Below are 22,980 nucleotides of genomic sequence, written 5' to 3'. Positions count from 1 at the left end.
CTATTGGATGTGAATTTTGACTTGTTCAACTAAAATAAGTGTGTTTAAAGTCCTTTCGTTGCCTGAAATTGGTCAAAATGGAAGCTTTTGAGTAAGCAAAACTCTGTAAAAATGGCAATTTTGGTCATTGTGAGGGTTTCAAAAGTGGTTATTCAACATGAGGCACAATCCAGTTGACATTTTGAATCATTTTTGGTACACTCCAAAAAATCGATTTTCCGATGAAAAACGATGACTCCGGACATGTCGAACTTTCCCAAAATGGTCAACATGGATGAAATGTTAACTTTTAATCTTTTGACTCTTAATGCCTGTTGGATGTGAATTTTGACTTGTTCAACTAAAAAAAGTGTGTTTAAAGTCATTTTGGTGCCTGAAATTGGTCAAAATGGAAGCTTTTGAGTAAGCAAAGCTCTGTAAAAATGGCAATTTTGGTCACTGTGAGGGTTTCAAAAGTGGTTATTCAACATGAGGCACGATCCAATTGACATTTTGAATCATTTTTGGTACACTCCAAAAAATCAATTTTCTGATGAAAAACTATGACTCCAGACCTCTCGAACTTTCCCAAAATGGTCAACATGATGAAATTTTAACTTTTAATCTGTTGACTCTAAATGCCCGTTGGATGTGAATTTTGACTTGTTCAACTAAAAAAAGTGTGTTTAAAGTCATTTTGGTGCCTGAAATTGGTCAAAATGGAAGCTTTTGAGTAAGCAAATCTCTGTAAAAATGGCAATTTTGGTCACTGTGAGGGTTTCACAAGTGGTTATTCAACATGAGGCACGATCCAATTGACATTTTGAATAATTTTTGGTACACTCCAAAACATAAATTTTCTGATGAAAAACGATGACTCCGGACCTGTCGAACTTTTCCAAAATGGTCAACATGGATGAAATTTTAACTTTTAATCTTTTGACCCTAAATGACTATTGGATGTGAATTATGACTTGTTCAACTAAAATAAGTGTGTTTAAAGTCATTTCGGTGACTTAAATTGCTCAAAATGGAAGCTTTTGAGTAAGCAAAACTCTGTAAAAATGCCAATTTTGGTCACTGTGAGGGTTTCAAAAGTGGTTATTCAACATGAGGGACAATCCAGTTGACATTTTGAATCATTTTTGGTGCACTCGAAAAAATCGATTTTCCTATGAAAAACGATGACTCCGGACCTGTCGAACTTTCCCAAAATGGTCAACATGGATGAAATTTTAACTTTTAATCTTTTGACTCTAAATGCCTGTTGGATGTGAATTTTGACTTGTTCAACTAAAATAAGTGTGTTTAAAGTCCTTTCGGTGCCTGAAATTGGTCAAAATGGAAGCTTTTGAGTAAGCAAAGCTCTGTAAAAATGACAATTTTGGCCACTGTGAGGGTTTCAAAAGTGGATTTTCAACATGAGGCACAATCCAATTGACATTTTGAATCATTTTTGGTACACTACAAAAAATCAATTTTCTGATGAAAAACGATTACTCCGGACCTGTCGAACTTTCCCAAAATGGTCAACATGGATGAAATTTTAACTTTTAATCTTTTGACTCTAAATGCCTATTGGATGTGAATTTTGACTTGTTCAACTAAAATAAGTGTGTTTAAAGTCATTTCGGTGCCTGAAATTGGTCAAAATGGAAGCTTTTAAGTAAGCAAAGCTCTGTAAAAATGGCAATTTTGGTCACTGTGAGGGTGTCAAAAGTGGTTATTCAACATGAGGCACAATCCAATTGACATTTTGAATCATTTTTGGTACACTCCAAAAAATCAATTTTCTGATGAAAAACGATGACTCCAGACCTCTCGAACTTTCCCAAAATGGTCAACATGATGAAATTTTAACTTTTAATCTGTTGACTCTAAATGCCCGTTGGATGTGAATTTTGACTTGTTCAACTAAAATAAGTGTGTTTAAAGTCCTTTCGGTGCCTGAAATTGGTCAAAATGGAAGCTTTTGAGTAAGCAAAACTCTGTAAAAATGGCAATTTTGGTCATTGTGAGGGTTTCAAAAGTGGTTATTCAACATGAGGCACAATCCAGTTGACATTTTGAATCATTTTTGGTACACTACAAAAAATCAATTTTCTGATGAAAAACGATTACTCCGGACCTGTCGAACTTTTCCAAAATGGTCAACATGGATGAAATTTTAACTTTTAATCTTTTGACCCTAAATGACTGTTGGATGTGAATTATGACTTGTTCAACTAAAATAAGTGTGTTTAAAGTCATTTCGGTGACTTAAATTGCTCAAAATGGAAGCTTTTGAGTAAGCAAAACTCTGTAAAAATGCCAATTTTGGTCACTGTGAGGGTTTCAAAAGTGGTTATTCAACATGAGGGACAATCCAGTTGACATTTTGAATCATTTTTGGTGCACTCGAAAAAATCGATTTTCCTATGAAAAACGATGACTCCGGACCTGTCGAACTTTCCCAAAATGGTCAACATGGATGAAATTTTAACTTTTAATCTTTTGACTCTAAATGCCTGTTGGATGTGAATTTTGACTTGTTCAACTAAAATAAGTGTGTTTAAAGTCCTTTCGGTGCCTGAAATTGGTCAAAATGGAAGCTTTTGAGTAAGCAAAGCTCTGTAAAAATGACAATTTTGGCCACTGTGAGGGTTTCAAAAGTGGATATTCAACATGAGGCACGATCCAATTGACATTTTGAATCATTTTTGGTACACTACAAAAAATCAATTTTCTGATGAAAAACGATTACTCCGGACCTGTCGAACTTTCCCAAAATGGTCAACATGGATGAAATTTTAACTTTTAATCTTTTGACTCTAAATGCCTATTGGATGTGAATTTTGACTTGTTTGAACTAAAATAAGTGTGTTTAAAGTCCTTTCGGTGCCTGAAATTGGTCAAAATGGAAGCTTTTGAGTAAGCAAAACTCTGTAAAAATGGCAATTTTGGTCATTGTGAGGGTTTCAAAAGTGGTTATTCAACATGAGGCACAATCCAGTTGACATTTTGAATCATTTTTGGTACACTCCAAAAAATCGATTTTCCGATGAAAAACGATGACTCCGGACATGTCGAACTTTCCCAAAATGGTCAACATGGATGAACTGTTAACTTTTAATCTTTTGACTCTAAATGCCTGTTGGATGTGAATTTTGACTTGTTCAACTAAAAAAAGTGTGTTTAAAGTCATTTTGGTGCCTGAAATTGGTCAAAATGGAAGCTTTTGAGTAAGCAAAGCTCTGTAAAAATGGCAATTTTGGTCACTGTGAGGGTTTCAAAAGTGGTTATTCAACATGAGGCACGATCCAATTGACATTTTGAATCATTTTTGGTACACTCCAAAAAATAAATTTTCTGATGAAAAACGATGACTCCGGACCTGTCGAACTTTCCCAAAATGGTCAACATGGATGAAATTTTAACTTTTAATCTTTTGACTCTAAATGCCTGTTGGATGTGAATTTTGACTTGTTCAACTAAAAAAAGTGTGTTTAAAGTCATTTTGGTGCCTGAAATTGGTCAAAATGGAAGCTTTTGAGTAAGCAAATCTCTGTAAAAATGGCAATTTTGGTCACTGTGAGGGTTTCAAAAGTGGTTATTCAACATGAGGCACGATCCAATTGACATTTTGAATCATTTTTGGTACACTCCACAAAATAAATTTTCTGATGAAAAACGATGATCCGGACCTGTCGAACTTTTCCAAAATGGTCAACATGGATGAAATTTTAACTTTTAATCTTTTGACCCTAAATGACTGTTGGATGTGAATTATGACTTGTTCAACTAAAATAAGTGTGTTTAAAGTCATTTCGGTGACTTAAATTGCTCAAAATGGAAGCTTTTGAATAAGCAAAACTCTGTAAAAATGCCAATTTTGGTCACTGTGAGGGTTTCAAAAGTGGTTATTCAACATGAGGGACAATCCAGTTGACATTTTGAATCATTTTTGGTGCACTCGAAAAAATCGATTTTCCTATGAAAAACGATGACTCCGGACCTGTCGAACTTTCCCAAAATGGTCAACATGGATGAAATTTTAACTTTTAATCTTTTGACTCTAAATGCCTGTTGGATGTGAATTTTGACTTGTTCAACTAAAATAAGTGTGTTTAAAGTCCTTTCGGTGCCTGAAATTGGTCAAAATGGAAGCTTTTGAGTAAGCAAAGCTCTGTAAAAATGACAATTTTGGCCACTGTGAGGGTTTCAAAAGTGGATATTCAACATGAGGCACGATCCAATTGACATTTTGAATCATTTTTGGTACACTACAAAAAATCAATTTTCTGATGAAAAACGATTACTCCGGACCTGTCGAACTTTCCCAAAATGGTCAACATGGATGAAATTTTTACTTTTAATCTTTTGACTCTAAATGCCTATTGGATGTGAATTTTGACTTGTTCAACTAAAATAAGTGTGTTTAAAGTCATTTCGGTGCCTGAAATTGGTCAAAATGGAAGCTTTTAAGTAAGCAAAGCTCTGTAAAAATGGCAATTTTGGTCACTGTGAGGGTGTCAAAAGTGGTTATTCAACATGAGGCACAATCCAATTGACATTTTGAATCATTTTTGGTACACCCCAAAAAATCAATTTTCTGATGAAAAACGATGACTCCGGACCTGTCGAATTTCCCAAAATGGTCAACATGGATGAAATTTTAACTTTTACTCTTTTGACTCTAAATGCCTGTTGTATGAGAATTTTGACTTGTTTAACTAAAATAAGTGTGTTTAAAGTCATTTCGGAGCCTGATATTGGTCAAAATGGAAGCTTTTGAGTAAGCAAAGCTCTGTAAAAATGGCAATTTTGGTCACTGTGAGGGTTTCAAAAGTGGTTATTCAACATGAGGCACGATCCAATTGACATTTTGAATCATTTTTGGTACACTCCAAAAAATCAATTTTCCGATGAAAAACGATGACTCCGGACTTGTCGAACTTTCCCAAAATGGTCAACATGATGAAATTTTAACTTTTAATCTGTTGACTCTAAATGCCCGTTGGATGTGAATTTTGACTTGTTCAACTAAAATAAGTGTGTTTAAAGTCCTTTCGGTGCCTGAAATTGGTCAAAATGGAAGCTTTTGAGTAAGCAATGCTCTGTAAAAATGACAATTTTGGCCACTGTGAGGGTTTCAAAAGTGGTTATTCAACATGAGGCACGATCCAATAGACATTTTTAATCATTTTTGGTACACTCCAAAAAATCAATTTTCAGATGAAAAACGATGACTCCGGACCTGTCGAATTTCCCAAAATGGTCAACATGGATGAAATTTTAACTGTTACTCTTTTGACTCTAAATGACTGTTGGATGTGAATTATGACTTGTTCAACGAAAAAAAGTGTGTTTAAAGTCATTTCGGATCCTGATATTGGTCAAAATGGAAGCTTTTGAGTAAGCAAAGCTCTGTAAAAATGGAAATTTTGGTCACTGTGAGGGTTTCAAAAGTGGTTATTCAACATGAGGCACGATCCAATTGACATTTTGAATCATTTTTGGTACACTCCAAAAAATCAATTTTCCGATGAAAAACGATGACTCCGGACTTGTCGAACTTTCCCAAAATGGTCAACATGATGAAATTTTAACTTTTAATCTGTTGACTCTAAATGCCCGTTGGATGTGAATTTTGACTTGTTCAACTAAAATAAGTGTGTTTAAAGTCCTTTCGGTGCCTGAAATTGGTCAAAATGGAAGCTTTTGAGTAAGCAAAACTCTGTAAAAATGGCGATTTTGGTCATTGTGAGGGTTTCAAAAGTGGTTATTCAACATGAGGCACAATCCAGTTGACATTTTGAATCATTTTTGGTACACTCCAAAAAATCGATTTTCCGATGAAAAACGATGACTCCGGACCTGTCGAACTTTCCCAAAATGGTCAATATGGATGAAATTTTAACTTTTAATCTTTTGACTCTAAATGCCTGTTGGATGAGAATTTTGACTTGTTCAACTAAAATAAGTGTGTTTAAAGTCATTTCGGTGCCTGAAATTGGTCAAAATGGAAGCCTTTAAGTAAGCAAAGCTCTGTAAAAATGGCAGTTTTGGTCACTGTGAGGGTTTCAAAAGCGGTTATTCAACATGAGGCACGATCCAATTGACATTTTGAATCATTTTTGGTACACTCCAAAAAATCAATTTTCTGATGAAAAACGACCTGTCGAACTTTCCCAAAATGGTCAATATGGATGAAATTTTAACATTTAATCTTTAGACTCTAAATGACTGTTGGATGTGAATTATGACTTGTTCAACTAAAATAAGTGTGTTTAAAGTCATTTCGGTGCCTGAAATTGCTCAAAATGGAAGCTTTTGAGTAAGCAAAACTCTGTAAAAATGGCAATTTTGGTCACTGTGAGGGTTTCAAAAGTGGATATTCAACATGAGGCACGATCCAATTGACATTTAGAATCATTTTTGGTACACTCCAAAAAATCAATTTTCTGATGAAAAACGATGACTCCGGACCTGTCGAACTTTCCCAAAATGGTCAACATGATGAAATTTTAACTTTTAATCTGTTGACTCTAAATGCCCGTTGGATGTGAATTTTGACTTGTTCAACTAAGATAAGTGTGTTTAAAGTCCTTTCGGTGCCTGAAATTGGTCAAAATGGAAGCTTTTGAGTAAGCAAAACTCTGTAAAAATGGCAATTTTGGTCATTGTGAGGGTTTCAAAAGTGGTTATTCAACATGAGGCACAATCCAGTTGACATTTTGAATCATTTTTGGTACACTCCAAAAAATCAATTTTCCGATGAAAAACGATGACTCCGGACCTGTCGAATTTCCCAAAATGGTCAACATGGATGAAATTTTAACTTTTACTCTTTTGACTCTAAATGACTGTTGGATGTGAATTATGACTTGTTCACCTAAAAAAAGTGTGTTTAAAGTCATTTCGGAGCCTGATATTGGTCAAAATGGAAGCTTTTGAGTAAGCAAAGCTCTGTAAAAATGGCAATTTTGGTCACTGTGAGGGTTTCAAAAGTGGTTATTCAACATGAGGCACGATCCAATTGACATTTTGAATCATTTTTGGTACACTCCAAAAAATAAATTTTCCGATGAAAAACGATGACTCCGGACTTGTCGAACTTTCCCAAAATGGTCAACATGATGAAATTTTAACTTTTAATCTGTTGACTCTAAATGGCCGTTGGATGTGAATTTTGACTTGTTCAACTAAAATAAGTGTGTTTAAAGTCCTTTCGGTGCCTGAAATTGGTCAAAATGAAAGCTTTTGAGTAAGCAATTCTCTGTAAAAATGACAATTTTGGCCACTGTGAGGGTTTCAAAAGTGGTTATTCAACATGAGGCACGATCCAATAGACATTTTTAATCATTTTTGGTACATTCCAAAAAATCAATTTTCTGATGAAAAACGATGACTCCGGACCTGTCGAATTTCCCAAAATGGTCAACATAGATGAAATTTTAACTTTTACTCTTTTGACTCTAAATGACTGTTGGATGTGAATTATGACTTGTTCAACTAAAAAAAGTGTGTTTAAAGTCATTTCGGATCCTGATATTGGTCAAAATGGAAGCTTTTGAGTAAGCAAAGCTCTGTAAAAATGGAAATTTTGGTCACTGTGAGGGTTTCAAAAGTGGTTATTCAACATGAGGCACGATCCAATTGACATTTTGAATCATTTTTGGTACACTCCAAAAAATCAATTTTTACGAGGAAAAACGATGACTCCGGACTTGTCGAACTTTCCCAAAATGGTCAACATGATGAAATTTTAACTTTTAATCTGTTGACTCTAAATGCCCGTTGGATGTGAATTTTGACTTGTTCAACTAAAATAAGTGTGTTTAAAGTCCTTTCGGTGCCTGAAATTGGTCAAAATGGAAGCTTTTGAGTAAGCAAAACTCTGTAAAAATGGCGATTTTGGTCATTGTGAGGGTTTCAAAAGTGGTTATTCAACATGAGGCACAATCCAGTTGACATTTTGAATCATTTTTGGTACACTCCAAAAAATCGATTTTCCGATGAAAAACGATGACTCCGGACCTGTCGAACTTTCCCAAAATGGTCAATATGGATGAAATTTTAACTTTTAATCTTTTGACTCTAAATGCCTGTTGGATGAGAATTTTGACTTGTTCAACTAAAATAAGTGTGTTTAAAGTCATTTCGGTGCCTGAAATTGGTCAAAATGGAAGCCTTTAAGTAAGCAAAGCTCTGTAAAAATGGCAGTTTTGGTCACTGTGAGGGTTTCAAAAGCGGTTATTCAACATGAGGCACGATCCAATTGACATTTTGAATCATTTTTGGTACACTCCAAAAAATCAATTTTCTGATGAAAAACGACCTGTCGAACTTTCCCAAAATGGTCAATATGGATGAAATTTTAACATTTAATCTTTAGACTCTAAATGACTGTTGGATGTGAATTATGACTTGTTCAACTAAAATAAGTGTGTTTAAAGTCATTTCGGTGCCTGAAATTGCTCAAAATGGAAGCTTTTGAGTAAGCAAAACTCTGTAAAAATGGCAATTTTGGTCATTGTGAGGGTTTCAAAAGTGGTTATTCAACATGAGGCACGATCCAATTGACATTTTGAATCATTTTTGGTACACTCCAAAAAATAAATTTTCCGATGAAAAACGATGACTCCGGACTTGTCGAACTTTCCCAAAATGGTCAACATGATGAAATTTTAACTTTTAATCTGTTGACTCTAAATGCCCGTTGGATGTGAATTTTGACTTGTTCAACTAAAATAAGTGTGTTTAAAGTCCTTTCGGTGCCTGAAATTGGTCAAAATGGAAGCTTTTGAGTAAGCAATGCTCTGTAAAAATGACAATTTTGGCCACTGTGAGGGTTTCAAAAGTAGTTATTCAACATGAGGCACGATCCAATAGACATTTTTAATCATTTTTGGTACACTCCAAAAAATCAATTTTCTGATGAAAAACGATGACTCCGGACCTGTCGAATTTCCCAAAATGGTCAACATGGATGAAATTTTAACTTTTACTCTTTTGACTCTAAATGACTGTTGGATGTGAATTATGACTTGTTCAACTAAAATAAGTGTGTTTAAAGTCTTTTCGGTGCCTGAAATTGGTCAAAATGGAAGCTTTTGAGTAAGCAAAGCTCTGTAAAAATGACAATTTTGGCCATTGTGTGGGTTTCAAAAGTGGATATTCAACATGAGGCACGATCCAATTGACATTTTGAATCATTTTTGGTACACTACAAAAAATCAATTTTCTGATGAAAAACGATTACTCCGGACCTGTCGAACTTTCCCAAAATGGTCAACATGGATGAAATTTTAACTTTTAATCTTTTGACTCTAAATGCCAATTGGATGTGAATTTTGACTTGTTCAACTAAAATAAGTGTGTTTAAAGTCCTTTCGTTGCCTGAAATTGGTCAAAATGGAAGCTTTTGAGTAAGCAAAACTCTGTAAAAATGGCAATTTTGGTCATTGTGAGGGTTTCAAAAGTGGTTATTCAACATGAGGCACAATCCAGTTGACATTTTGAATCATTTTTGGTACACTCCAAAAAATCGATTTTCCGATGAAAAACGATGACTCCGGACATGTCGAACTTTCCCAAAATGGTCAACATGGATGAAATGTTAACTTTTAATCTTTTGACTCTTAATGCCTGTTGGATGTGAATTTTGACTTGTTCAACTAAAAAAAGTGTGTTTAAAGTCATTTTGGTGCCTGAAATTGGTCAAAATGGAAGCTTTTGAGTAAGCAAAGCTCTGTAAAAATGGCAATTTTGGTCACTGTGAGGGTTTCAAAAGTGGTTATTCAACATGAGGCACGATCCAATTGACATTTTGAATCATTTTTGGTACACTCCAAAAAATCAATTTTCTGATGAAAAACTATGACTCCAGACCTCTCGAACTTTCCCAAAATGGTCAACATGATGAAATTTTAACTTTTAATCTGTTGACTCTAAATGCCCGTTGGATGTGAATTTTGACTTGTTCAACTAAAAAAAGTGTGTTTAAAGTCATTTTGGTGCCTGAAATTGGTCAAAATGGAAGCTTTTGAGTAAGCAAATCTCTGTAAAAATGGCAATTTTGGTCACTGTGAGGGTTTCACAAGTGGTTATTCAACATGAGGCACGATCCAATTGACATTTTGAATAATTTTTGGTACACTCCAAAACATAAATTTTCTGATGAAAAACGATGACTCCGGACCTGTCGAACTTTTCCAAAATGGTCAACATGGATGAAATTTTAACTTTTAATCTTTTGACCCTAAATGACTATTGGATGTGAATTATGACTTGTTCAACTAAAATAAGTGTGTTTAAAGTCATTTCGGTGACTTAAATTGCTCAAAATGGAAGCTTTTGAGTAAGCAAAACTCTGTAAAAATGCCAATTTTGGTCACTGTGAGGGTTTCAAAAGTGGTTATTCAACATGAGGGACAATCCAGTTGACATTTTGAATCATTTTTGGTGCACTCGAAAAAATCGATTTTCCTATGAAAAACGATGACTCCGGACCTGTCGAACTTTCCCAAAATGGTCAACATGGATGAAATTTTAACTTTTAATCTTTTGACTCTAAATGCCTGTTGGATGTGAATTTTGACTTGTTCAACTAAAATAAGTGTGTTTAAAGTCCTTTCGGTGCCTGAAATTGGTCAAAATGGAAGCTTTTGAGTAAGCAAAGCTCTGTAAAAATGACAATTTTGGCCACTGTGAGGGTTTCAAAAGTGGATTTTCAACATGAGGCACGATCCAATTGACATTTTGAATCATTTTTGGTACACTACAAAAAATCAATTTTCTGATGAAAAACGATTACTCCGGACCTGTCGAACTTTCCCAAAATGGTCAACATGGATGAAATTTTAACTTTTAATCTTTTGACTCTAAATGCCTATTGGATGTGAATTTTGACTTGTTCAACTAAAATAAGTGTGTTTAAAGTCATTTCGGTGCCTGAAATTGGTCAAAATGGAAGCTTTTAAGTAAGCAAAGCTCTGTAAAAATGGCAATTTTGGTCACTGTGAGGGTGTCAAAAGTGGTTATTCAGCATGAGGCACAATCCAATTGACATTTTGAATCATTTTTGGTACACTCCAAAAAATCAATTTTCTGATGAAAAACGATTACTCCGGACCTGTCGAACTTTTCCAAAATGGTCAACATGGATGAAATTTTAACTTTTAATCTTTTGACCCTAAATGACTGTTGGATGTGAATTATGACTTGTTCAACTAAAATAAGTGTGTTTAAAGTCATTTCGGTGACTTAAATTGCTCAAAATGGAAGCTTTTGAGTAAGCAAAACTCTGTAAAAATGCCAATTTTGGTCACTGTGAGGGTTTCAAAAGTGGTTATTCAACATGAGGGACAATCCAGTTGACATTTTGAATCATTTTTGGTGCACTCGAAAAAATCGATTTTCCTATGAAAAACGATGACTCCGGACCTGTCGAACTTTCCCAAAATGGTCAACATGGATGAAATTTTAACTTTTAATCTTTTGACTCTAAATGCCTGTTGGATGTGAATTTTGACTTGTTCAACTAAAATAAGTGTGTTTAAAGTCCTTTCGGTGCCTGAAATTGGTCAAAATGGAAGCTTTTGAGTAAGCAAAGCTCTGTAAAAATGACAATTTTGGCCACTGTGAGGGTTTCAAAAGTGGATATTCAACATGAGGCACGATCCAATTGACATTTTGAATCATTTTTGGTACACTACAAAAAATCAATTTTCTGATGAAAAACGATTACTCCGGACCTGTCGAACTTTCCCAAAATGGTCAACATGGATGAAATTTTAACTTTTAATCTTTTGACTCTAAATGCCTATTGGATGTGAATTTTGACTTGTTTGAACTAAAATAAGTGTGTTTAAAGTCCTTTCGGTGCCTGAAATTGGTCAAAATGGAAGCTTTTGAGTAAGCAAAACTCTGTAAAAATGGCAATTTTGGTCATTGTGAGGGTTTCAAAAGTGGTTATTCAACATGAGGCACAATCCAGTTGACATTTTGAATCATTTTTGGTACACTCCAAAAAATCGATTTTCCGATGAAAAACGATGACTCCGGACATGTCGAACTTTCCCAAAATGGTCAACATGGATGAAATGTTAACTTTTAATCTTTTGACTCTAAATGCCTGTTGGATGTGAATTTTGACTTGTTCAACTAAAAAAAGTGTGTTTAAAGTCATTTTGGTGCCTGAAATTGGTCAAAATGGAAGCTTTTGAGTAAGCAAAGCTCTGTAAAAATGGCAATTTTGGTCACTGTGAGGGTTTCAAAAGTGGTTATTCAACATGAGGCACGATCCAATTGACATTTTGAATCATTTTTGGTACACTCCAAAAAATAAATTTTCTGATGAAAAACGATGACTCCGGACCTGTCGAACTTTCCCAAAATGGTCAACATGGATGAAATTTTAACTTTTAATCTTTTGACTCTAAATGCCTGTTGGATGTGAATTTTGACTTGTTCAACTAAAAAAAGTGTGTTTAAAGTCATTTTGGTGCCTGAAATTGGTCAAAATGGAAGCTTTTGAGTAAGCAAATCTCTGTAAAAATGGCAATTTTGGTCACTGTGAGGGTTTCAAAAGTGGTTATTCAACATGAGGCACGATCCAATTGACATTTTGAATCATTTTTGGTACACTCCACAAAATAAATTTTCTGATGAAAAACGATGATCCGGACCTGTCGAACTTTTCCAAAATGGTCAACATGGATGAAATTTTAACTTTTAATCTTTTGACCCTAAATGACTGTTGGATGTGAATTATGACTTGTTCAACTAAAATAAGTGTGTTTAAAGTCATTTCGGTGACTTAAATTGCTCAAAATGGAAGCTTTTGAATAAGCAAAACTCTGTAAAAATGCCAATTGTGGTCACTGTGAGGGTGTCAAAAGTGGTTATTCAACATGAGGCACAATCCAATTGACATTTTGAATCATTTTTGGTACACTCCAAAAAATCAATTTTCTGATGAAAAACGATGACTCCAGACCTCTCGAACTTTCCCAAAATGGTCAACATGATGACATTTTAACTTTTAATCTGTTGACTCTAAATGCCCGTTGGATGTGAATTTTGACTTGTTCAACTAAAATAAGTGTGTTTAAAGTCCTTTCGGTGCCTGAAATTGGTCAAAATGGAAGCTTTTGAGTAAGCAAAACTCTGTAAAAATGGCAATTTTGGTCATTGTGAGGGTTTCAAAAGTGGTTATTCAACATGAGGCACAATCCAGTTGACATTTTGAATCATTTTTGGTACACTACAAAAAATCAATTTTCTGATGAAAAACGATTACTCCGGACCTGTCGAACTTTTCCAAAATGGTCAACATGGATGAAATTTTAACTTTTAATCTTTTGACCCTAAATGACTGTTGGATGTGAATTATGACTTGTTCAACTAAAATAAGTGTGTTTAAAGTCATTTCGGTGACTTAAATTGCTCAAAATGGAAGCTTTTGAGTAAGCAAAACTCTGTAAAAATGCCAATTTTGGTCACTGTGAGGGTTTCAAAAGTGGTTATTCAACATGAGGGACAATCCAGTTGACATTTTGAATCATTTTTGGTGCACTCGAAAAAATCGATTTTCCTATGAAAAACGATGACTCCGGACCTGTCGAACTTTCCCAAAATGGTCAACATGGATGAAATTTTAACTTTTAATCTTTTGACTCTAAATGCCTGTTGGATGTGAATTTTGACTTGTTCAACTAAAATAAGTGTGTTTAAAGTCCTTTCGGTGCCTGAAATTGGTCAAAATGGAAGCTTTTGAGTAAGCAAAGCTCTGTAAAAATGACAATTTTGGCCACTGTGAGGGTTTCAAAAGTGGATATTCAACATGAGGCACGATCCAATTGACATTTTGAATCATTTTTGGTACACTACAAAAAAATCAATTTTCTGATGAAAAACGATTACTCCGGACCTGTCGAACTTTCCCAAAATGGTCAACATGGATGAAATTTTAACTTTTAATCTTTTGACTCTAAATGCCTATTGGATGTGAATTTTGACTTGTTTGAACTAAAATAAGTGTGTTTAAAGTCCTTTCGGTGCCTGAAATTGGTCAAAATGGAAGCTTTTGAGTAAGCAAAACTCTGTAAAAATGGCAATTTTGGTCATTGTGAGGGTTTCAAAAGTGGTTATTCAACATGAGGCACAATCCAGTTGACATTTTGAATCATTTTTGGTACACTCCAAAAAATCGATTTTCCGATGAAAAACGATGACTCCGGACATGTCGAACTTTCCCAAAATGGTCAACATGGATGAAATGTTAACTTTTAATCTTTTGACTCTAAATGCCTGTTGGATGTGAATTTTGACTTGTTCAACTAAAAAAAGTGTGTTTAAAGTCATTTTGGTGCCTGAAATTGGTCAAAATGGAAGCTTTTGAGTAAGCAAAGCTCTGTAAAAATGGCAATTTTGGTCACTGTGAGGGTTTCAAAAGTGGTTATTCAACATGAGGCACGATCCAATTGACATTTTGAATCATTTTTGGTACACTCCAAAAAATAAATTTTCTGATGAAAAACGATGACTCCGGACCTGTCGAACTTTCCCAAAATGGTCAACATGGATGAAATTTTAACTTTTAATCTTTTGACTCTAAATGCCTGTTGGATGTGAATTTTGACTTGTTCAACTAAAAAAAGTGTGTTTAAAGTCATTTTGGTGCCTGAAATTGGTCAAAATGGAAGCTTTTGAGTAAGCAAATCTCTGTAAAAATGGCAATTTTGGTCACTGTGAGGGTTTCAAAAGTGGTTATTCAACATGAGGCACGATCCAATTGACATTTTGAATCATTTTTGGTACACTCCACAAAATAAATTTTCTGATGAAAAACGATGATCCGGACCTGTCGAACTTTTCCAAAATGGTCAACATGGATGAAATTTTAACTTTTAATCTTTTGACCCTAAATGACTGTTGGATGTGAATTATGACTTGTTCAACTAAAATAAGTGTGTTTAAAGTCATTTCGGTGACTTAAATTGCTCAAAATGGAAGCTTTTGAATAAGCAAAACTCTGTAAAAATGCCAATTTTGGTCACTGTGAGGGTTTCAAAAGTGGTTATTCAACATGAGGGACAATCCAGTTGACATTTTGAATCATTTTTGGTGCACTCGAAAAAATCGATTTTCCTATGAAAAACGATGACTCCGGACCTGTCGAACTTTCCCAAAATGGTCAACATGGATGAAATTTTAACTTTTAATCTTTTGACTCTAAATGCCTGTTGGATGTGAATTTTGACTTGTTCAACTATAATAAGTGTGTTTAAAGTCCTTTCGGTGCCTGAAATTGGTCAAAATGGAAGCTTTTGAGTAAGCAAAGCTCTGTAAAAATGACAATTTTGGCCACTGTGAGGGTTTCAAAAGTGGATATTCAACATGAGGCACGATCCAATTGACATTTTGAATCATTTTTGGTACACTACAAAAAATCAATTTTCTGATGAAAAACGATTACTCCGGACCTGTCGAACTTTCCCAAAATGGTCAACATGGATGAAATTTTAACTTTTAATCTTTTGACTCTAAATGCCTATTGGATGTGAATTTTGACTTGTTCAACTAAAATAAGTGTGTTTAAAGTCATTTCGGTGCCTGAAATTGGTCAAAATGGAAGCTTTTAAGTAAGCAAAACTCTGTAAAAATGGCAATTTTGGTCACTGTGAGGGTGTCAAAAGTGGTTATTCAACATGAGGCACAATCCAATTGACATTTTGAATCATTTTTGGTACACCCCAAAAAATCAATTTTCTGATGAAAAACGATGACTCCGGACCTGTCGAATTTCCCAAAATGGTCAACATGGATGAAATTTTAACTTTTACTCTTTTGACTCTAAATGCCTGTTGTATGAGAATTTTGACTTGTTTAACTAAAATAAGTGTGTTTAAAGTCATTTCGGAGCCTGATATTGGTCAAAATGGAAGCTTTTGAGTAAGCAAAGCTCTGTAAAAATGGCAATTTTGGTCACTGTGAGGGTTTCAAAAGTGGTTATTCAACATGAGGCACGATCCAATTGACATTTTGAATCATTTTTGGTACACTCCAAAAAATCAATTTTCCGATGAAAAACGATGACTCCGGACTTGTCGAACTTTCCCAAAATGGTCAACATGATGAAATTTTAACTTTTAATCTGTTGACTCTAAATGCCCGTTGGATGTGAATTTTGACTTGTTCAACTAAAATAAGTGTGTTTAAAGTCCTTTCGGTGCCTGAAATTGGTCAAAATGGAAGCTTTTGAGTAAGCAATGCTCTGTAAAAATGACAATTTTGGCCACTGTGAGGGTTTCAAAAGTGGTTATTCAACATGAGGCACGATCCAATAGACATTTTTAATCATTTTTGGTACACTCCAAAAAATCAATTTTCAGATGAAAAACGATGACTCCGGACCTGTCGAATTTCCCAAAATGGTCAACATGGATGAAATTTTAACTGTTACTCTTTTGACTCTAAATGACTGTTGGATGTGAATTATGACTTGTTCAACGAAAAAAAGTGTGTTTAAAGTCATTTCGGATCCTGATATTGGTCAAAATGGAAGCTTTTGAGTAAGCAAAGCTCTGTAAAAATGGAAATTTTGGTCACTGTGAGGGTTTCAAAAGTGGTTATTCAACATGAGGCACGATCCAATTGACATTTTGAATCATTTTTGGTACACTCCAAAAAATCAATTTTCCGATGAAAAACGATGACTCCGGACTTGTCGAACTTTCCCAAAATGGTCAACATGATGAAATTTTAACTTTTAATCTGTTGACTCTAAATGACCGTTGGATGTGAATTTTGACTTGTTCAACTAAAATAAGTGTGTTTAAAGTCCTTTCGGTGCCTGAAATTGGTCAAAATGGAAGCTTTTGAGTAAGCAAAACTCTGTAAAAATGGCGATTTTGGTCATTGTGAGGGTTTCAAAAGTGGTTATTCAACATGAGGCACAATCCAGTTGACATTTTGAATCATTTTTGGTACACTCCAAAAAATCAATTTTCCGATGAAAAACGATGACTCCGGACCTGTCGAACTTTCCCAAAATGGTCAATATGGATGAAATTTTAACTTTTAATCTTTTGACTCTAAATGCCTGTTGGATGAGAATTTTGACTTGTTCAACTAAAATAAGTGTGTTTAAAGTCATTTCGGTGCCTGAAATTGGTCAAAATGGAAGCCTTTAAGTAAGCAAAGCTCTGTAAAAATGGCAGTTTTGGTCACTGTGAGGGTTTCAAAAGCGGTTATTCAACATGAGGCACGATCCAATTGACATTTTGAATCATTTTTGGTACACTCCAAAAAATCAATTTTCTGATGAAAAACGACCTGTCGAACTTTCCCAAAATGGTCAATATGGATGAAATTTTAACATTTAATCTTTAGACTCTAAATGACTGTTGGATGTGAATTATGACTTGTTCAACTAAAATAAGTGTGTTTAAAGTCATTTCGGTGCCTGAAATTGCTCAAAATGGAAGCTTTTGAGTAAGCAAAACTCTGTAAAAATGGCAATTTTGGTCACTGTGAGGGTTTCAAAAGTGGATATTCAACATGAGGCACGATCCAATTGACATTTAGAATCATTTTTGGTACACTCCAAAAAATCAATTTTCTGATGAAAAACGATGACTCCGGACCTGTCGAACTTTCCCAAAATGGTCAACATGATGAAATTTTAACTTTTAATCTGTTGACTCTAAATGCCCGTTGGATGTGAATTTTGACTTGTTCAACTAAAATAAGTGTGTTTAAAGTCCTTTCGGTGCCTGAAATTGGTCAAAATGGAAGCTTTTGAGTAAGCAAAACTCTGTAAAAATGGCAATTTTGGTCATTGTGAGGGTTTCAAAAGTGGTTATTCAACATGAGGCACAATCCAGTTGACATTTTGAATCATTTTTGGTACACTCCAAAAAATCAATTTTCCGATGAAAAACGATGACTCCGGACCTGTCGAATTTCCCAAAATGGTCAACATGGATGAAATTTTAACTTTTACTCTTTTGACTCTAAATGACTGTTGGATGTGAATTATGACTTGTTCAACTAAAAAAAGTGTGTTTAAAGTCATTTCGGAGCCTGATATTGGTCAAAATGGAAGCTTTTGAGTAAGCAAAGCTCTGTAAAAATGGCAATTTTGGTCACTGTGAGGGTTTCAAAAGTGGTTATTCAACATGAGGCACGATCCAATTGACATTTTGAATCATTTTTGGTACACTCCAAAAAATAAATTTTCCGATGAAAAACGATGACTCCGGACTTGTCGAACTTTCCCAAAATGGTCAACATGATGAAATTTTAACTTTTAATCTGTTGACTCTAAATGCCCGTTGGATGTGAATTTTGACTTGTTCAACTAAAATAAGTGTGTTTAAAGTCCTTTCGGTGCCTGAAATTGGTCAAAATGGAAGCTTTTGAGTAAGCAATTCTCTGTAAAAATGACAATTTTGGCCACTGTGAGGGTTTCAAAAGTGGTTATTCAACATGAGGCACGATCCAATAGACATTTTTAATCATTTTTGGTACATTCCAAAAAATCAATTTTCTGATGAAAAACGATGACTCCGGACCTGTCGAATTTCCCAAAATGGTCAACATGGATGAAATTTTAACTTTTACTCTTTTGACTCTAAATGACTGTTGGATGTGAATTATGACTTGTTCAACTAAAAAAAGTGTGTTTAAAGTCATTTCGGATCCTGATATTGGTCAAAATGGAAGCTTTTGAGTAAGCAAAGCTCTGTAAAAATGGAAATTTTGGTCACTGTGAGGGTTTCAAAAGTGGTTATTCAACATGAGGCACGATCCAATTGACATTTTGAATCATTTTTGGTACACTCCAAAAAATCAATTTTTACGAGGAAAAACGATGACTCCGGACTTGTCGAACTTTCCCAAAATGGTCAACATGATGAAATTTTAACTTTTAATCTGTTGACTCTAAATGCCCGTTGGATGTGAATTTTGACTTGTTCAACTAAAATAAGTGTGTTTAAAGTCCTTTCGGTGCCTGAAATTGGTCAAAATGGAAGCTTTTGAGTAAGCAAAACTCTGTAAAAATGGCGATTTTGGTCATTGTGAGGGTTTCAAAAGTGGTTATTCAACATGAGGCACAATCCAGTTGACATTTTGAATCATTTTTGGTACACTCCAAAAAATCGATTTTCCGATGAATAACGATGACTCCGGACCTGTCGAACTTTCCCAAAATGGTCAATATGGATGAAATTTTAACTTTTAATCTTTTGACTCTAAATGCCTGTTGGATGAGAATTTTGACTTGTTCAACTAAAATAAGTGTGTTTAAAGTCATTTCGGTGCCTGAAATTGGTCAAAATGGAAGCCTTTAAGTAAGCAAAGCTCTGTAAAAATGGCAGTTTTGGTCACTGTGAGGGTTTCAAAAGCGGTTATTCAACATGAGGCACGATCCAATTGACATTTTGAATCATTTTTGGTACACTCCAAAAAATCAATTTTCTGATGAAAAACGACCTGTCGAACTTTCCCAAAATGGTCAATATGGATGAAATTTTAACATTTAATCTTTAGACTCTAAATGACTGTTGGATGTGAATTATGACTTGTTCAACTAAAATAAGTGTGTTTAAAGTCATTTCGGTGCCTGAAATTGCTCAAAATGGAAGCTTTTGAGTAAGCAAAACTCTGTAAAAATGGCAATTTTGGTCATTGTGAGGGTTTCAAAAGTGGTTATTCAACATGAGGCACAATCCAGTTGACATTTTGAATCATTTTTGGTACACTCCAAAAAATCAATTTTCCGATGAAAAACGATGACTCCGGACCTGTCGAATTTCCCAAAATGGTCAACATGGATGAAATTTTAACTTTTACTCTTTTGACTCTAAATGACTGTTGGATGTGAATTATGACTTGTTCAACTAAAAAAAGTGTGTTTAAAGTCATTTCGGAGCCTGATATTGGTCAAAATGGAAGCTTTTGAGTAAGCAAAGCTCTGTAAAAATGGCAATTTTGGTCACTGTGAGGGTTTCAAAAGTGGTTATTCAACATGAGGCACGATCCAATTGACATTTTGAATCATTTTTGGTACACTCCAAAAAATAAATTTTCCGATGAAAAACGATGACTCCGGACTTGTCGAACTTTCCCAAAATGGTCAACATGATGAAATTTTAACTTTTAATCTGTTGACTCTAAATGCCCGTTGGATGTGAATTTTGACTTGTTCAACTAAAATAAGTGTGTTTAAAGTCCTTTCGGTGCCTGAAATTGGTCAAAATGGAAGCTTTTGAGTAAGCAATGCTCTGTAAAAATGACAATTTTGGCCACTGTGAGGGTTTCAAAAGTAGTTATTCAACATGAGGCACGATCCAATAGACATTTTTAATCATTTTTGGTACACTCCAAAAAATCAATTTTCTGATGAAAAACGATGACTCCGGACCTGTCGAATTTCCCAAAATGGTCAACATGGATGAAATTTTAACTTTTACTCTTTTGACTCTAAATGACTGTTGGATGTGAATTATGACTTGTTCAACTAAAAAAAGTGTGTTTAAAGTCATTTCGGATCCTGATATTGGTCAAAATGGAAGCTTTTGAGTAAGCAAAGCTCTGTAAAAATGGAAATTTTGGTCACTGTGAGGGTTTCAAAAGTGGTTATTCAACATGAGGCACGATCCAATTGACATTTTGAATCATTTTTGGTACACTCCAAAAAATCAATTTTCCGATGAAAAACGATGACTCCGGACTTGTCGAACTTTCCCAAAATGGTCAACATGATGAAATTTTAACTTTTAATCTGTTGACTCTAAATGCCCGTTGGATGTGAATTTTGACTTGTTCAACTAAAATAAGTGTGTTTAAAGTCCTTTCGGTGCCTGAAATTGGTCAAAATGGAAGCTTTTGAGTAAGCAAAACTCTGTAAAAATGGCGATTTTGGTCATTGTGAGGGTTTCAAAAGTGGTTATTCAACATGAGGCACAATCCAGTTGACATTTTGAATCATTTTTGGTACACTCCAAAAAATCGATTTTCCGATGAAAAACGATGACTCCGGACCTGTCGAACTTTCCCAAAATGGTCAATATGGATGAAATTTTAACTTTTAATCTTCTGACTCTAAATGCCTGTTGGATGTGAATTTTGACTTGTTCAACTAAAAAAAGTGTGTTTAAAGTCATTTTGGTGCCTGAAATTGGTCAAAATGGAAGCTTTTGAGTAAGCAAATCTCTGTAAAAATGGCAATTTTGGTCACTGTGAGGGTTTCAAAAGTGGTTATTCAACATGAGGCACGATCCAATTGACATTTTGAATCATTTTTGGTACACTCCAAAAAATAAATTTTCTGATGAAAAACGATGACTCCGGACCTGTCGAACTTTTCCAAAATGGTCAACATGGATGAAATTTTAACTTTTAATCTTTTGACCCTAAATGACTGTTGGATGTGAATTATGACTTGTTCAACTAAAATAAGTGTGTTTAAAGTCATTTCGGTGACTTAAATTGCTCAAAATGGAAGCTTTTGAGTAAGCAAAACTCTGTAAAAATGCCAATTTTGGTCACTGTGAGGGTTTCAAAAGTGGTTATTCAACATGAGGGACAATCCAGTTGACATTTTGAATCATTTTTGGTGCACTCGAAAAAATCGATTTTCCTATGAAAAACGATGACTCCGGACCTGTCGAACTTTCCCAAAATGGTCAACATGGATGAAATTTTAACTTTTAATCTTTTGACTCTAAATGCCTGTTGGATGTGAATTTTGACTTGTTCAACTAAAATAAGTGTGTTTAAAGTCCTTTCGGTGCCTGAAATTGGTCAAAATGGAAGCTTTTGAGTAAGCAAAGCTCTGTAAAAATGACAATTTTGGCCACTGTGAGGGTTTCAAAAGTGGATATTCAACATGAGGCACGATCCAATTGACATTTTGAATCATTTTTGGTACACTACAAAAAATCAATTTTCTGATGAAAAACGATTACTCCGGACCTGTCGAACTTTCCCAAAATGGTCAACATGGATGAAATTTTAACTTTTAATCTTTTGACTCTAAATGCCTATTGGATGTGAATTTTGACTTGTTCAACTAAAATAAGTGTGTTTAAAGTCATTTCGGTGCCTGAAATTGGTCAAAATGGAAGCTTTTAAGTAAGCAAAGCTCTGTAAAAATGGCAATTTTGGTCACTGTGAGGGTGTCAAAAGTGGTTATTCAACATGAGGCACAATCCAATTGACATTTTGAATCATTTTTGGTACACTCCAAAAAATCAATTTTCTGATGAAAAACGATGACTCCGGACCTGTCGAACTTTCCCAAAATGGTCATTATGGATGAAATTTTAACTTTTAATCTTTTGACTCTAAATGCCTGTTGTATGAGAATTTTGACTTGTTTAACTAAAATAAGTGTGTTTAAAGTCATTTCGGTGCCTGAAATTGGTCAAAATGGAAGCTTTTGAGTAAGCAAAACTCTTTAAAAATGGCAATTTTGGTCACTGTAAAGGTTTCAATAGTGGTTATTCAACATGAGGCACGATCCAATTGACATTTTGAATCATTTTTGGTACACTCCAAAAAATCTATTTTCTGATGAAAAACGATGACTCCGGACCTGTCGAACTTTCCCAAAATGGTCAATATGGATGAAATTTTAACATTTAATCCTTAGACTCTAAATGACTGTTGGATGTGAATTATGACTTGTTCAACTAAAATAAGTGTGTTTAAAGTCCTTTCGGTGCCTGAAATTGGTCAAAATGGAAGCTTTTGAGTAAGCAAAACTCTGTAGAAATGGCAATTTTGGTCACTGTGAGGGTTTCAAAAGTGGATATTCAACATGAGGCACGATCCAATTGACATTTTGAATCATTTTTGGTACACTCCAAAAAATCAATTTTCTGATGAAAAACGATGACTCCGGACCTGTCGAACTTTCCCAAAATGGTCAACATGGATGAAATTTTTACTTTTAATCTTTTGACTCTAAATGCCTGTTGGATGTGAATTTTGACTTGTTCAACT

This window comes from Lissotriton helveticus, chromosome 11 (assembly GCF_964261635.1).
Source record: "Lissotriton helveticus chromosome 11, aLisHel1.1, whole genome shotgun sequence".
NCBI classification, from domain to species: Eukaryota; Metazoa; Chordata; class Amphibia; order Caudata; family Salamandridae; genus Lissotriton; species Lissotriton helveticus.
This window is presented reverse-complemented; position numbering follows the sequence as displayed.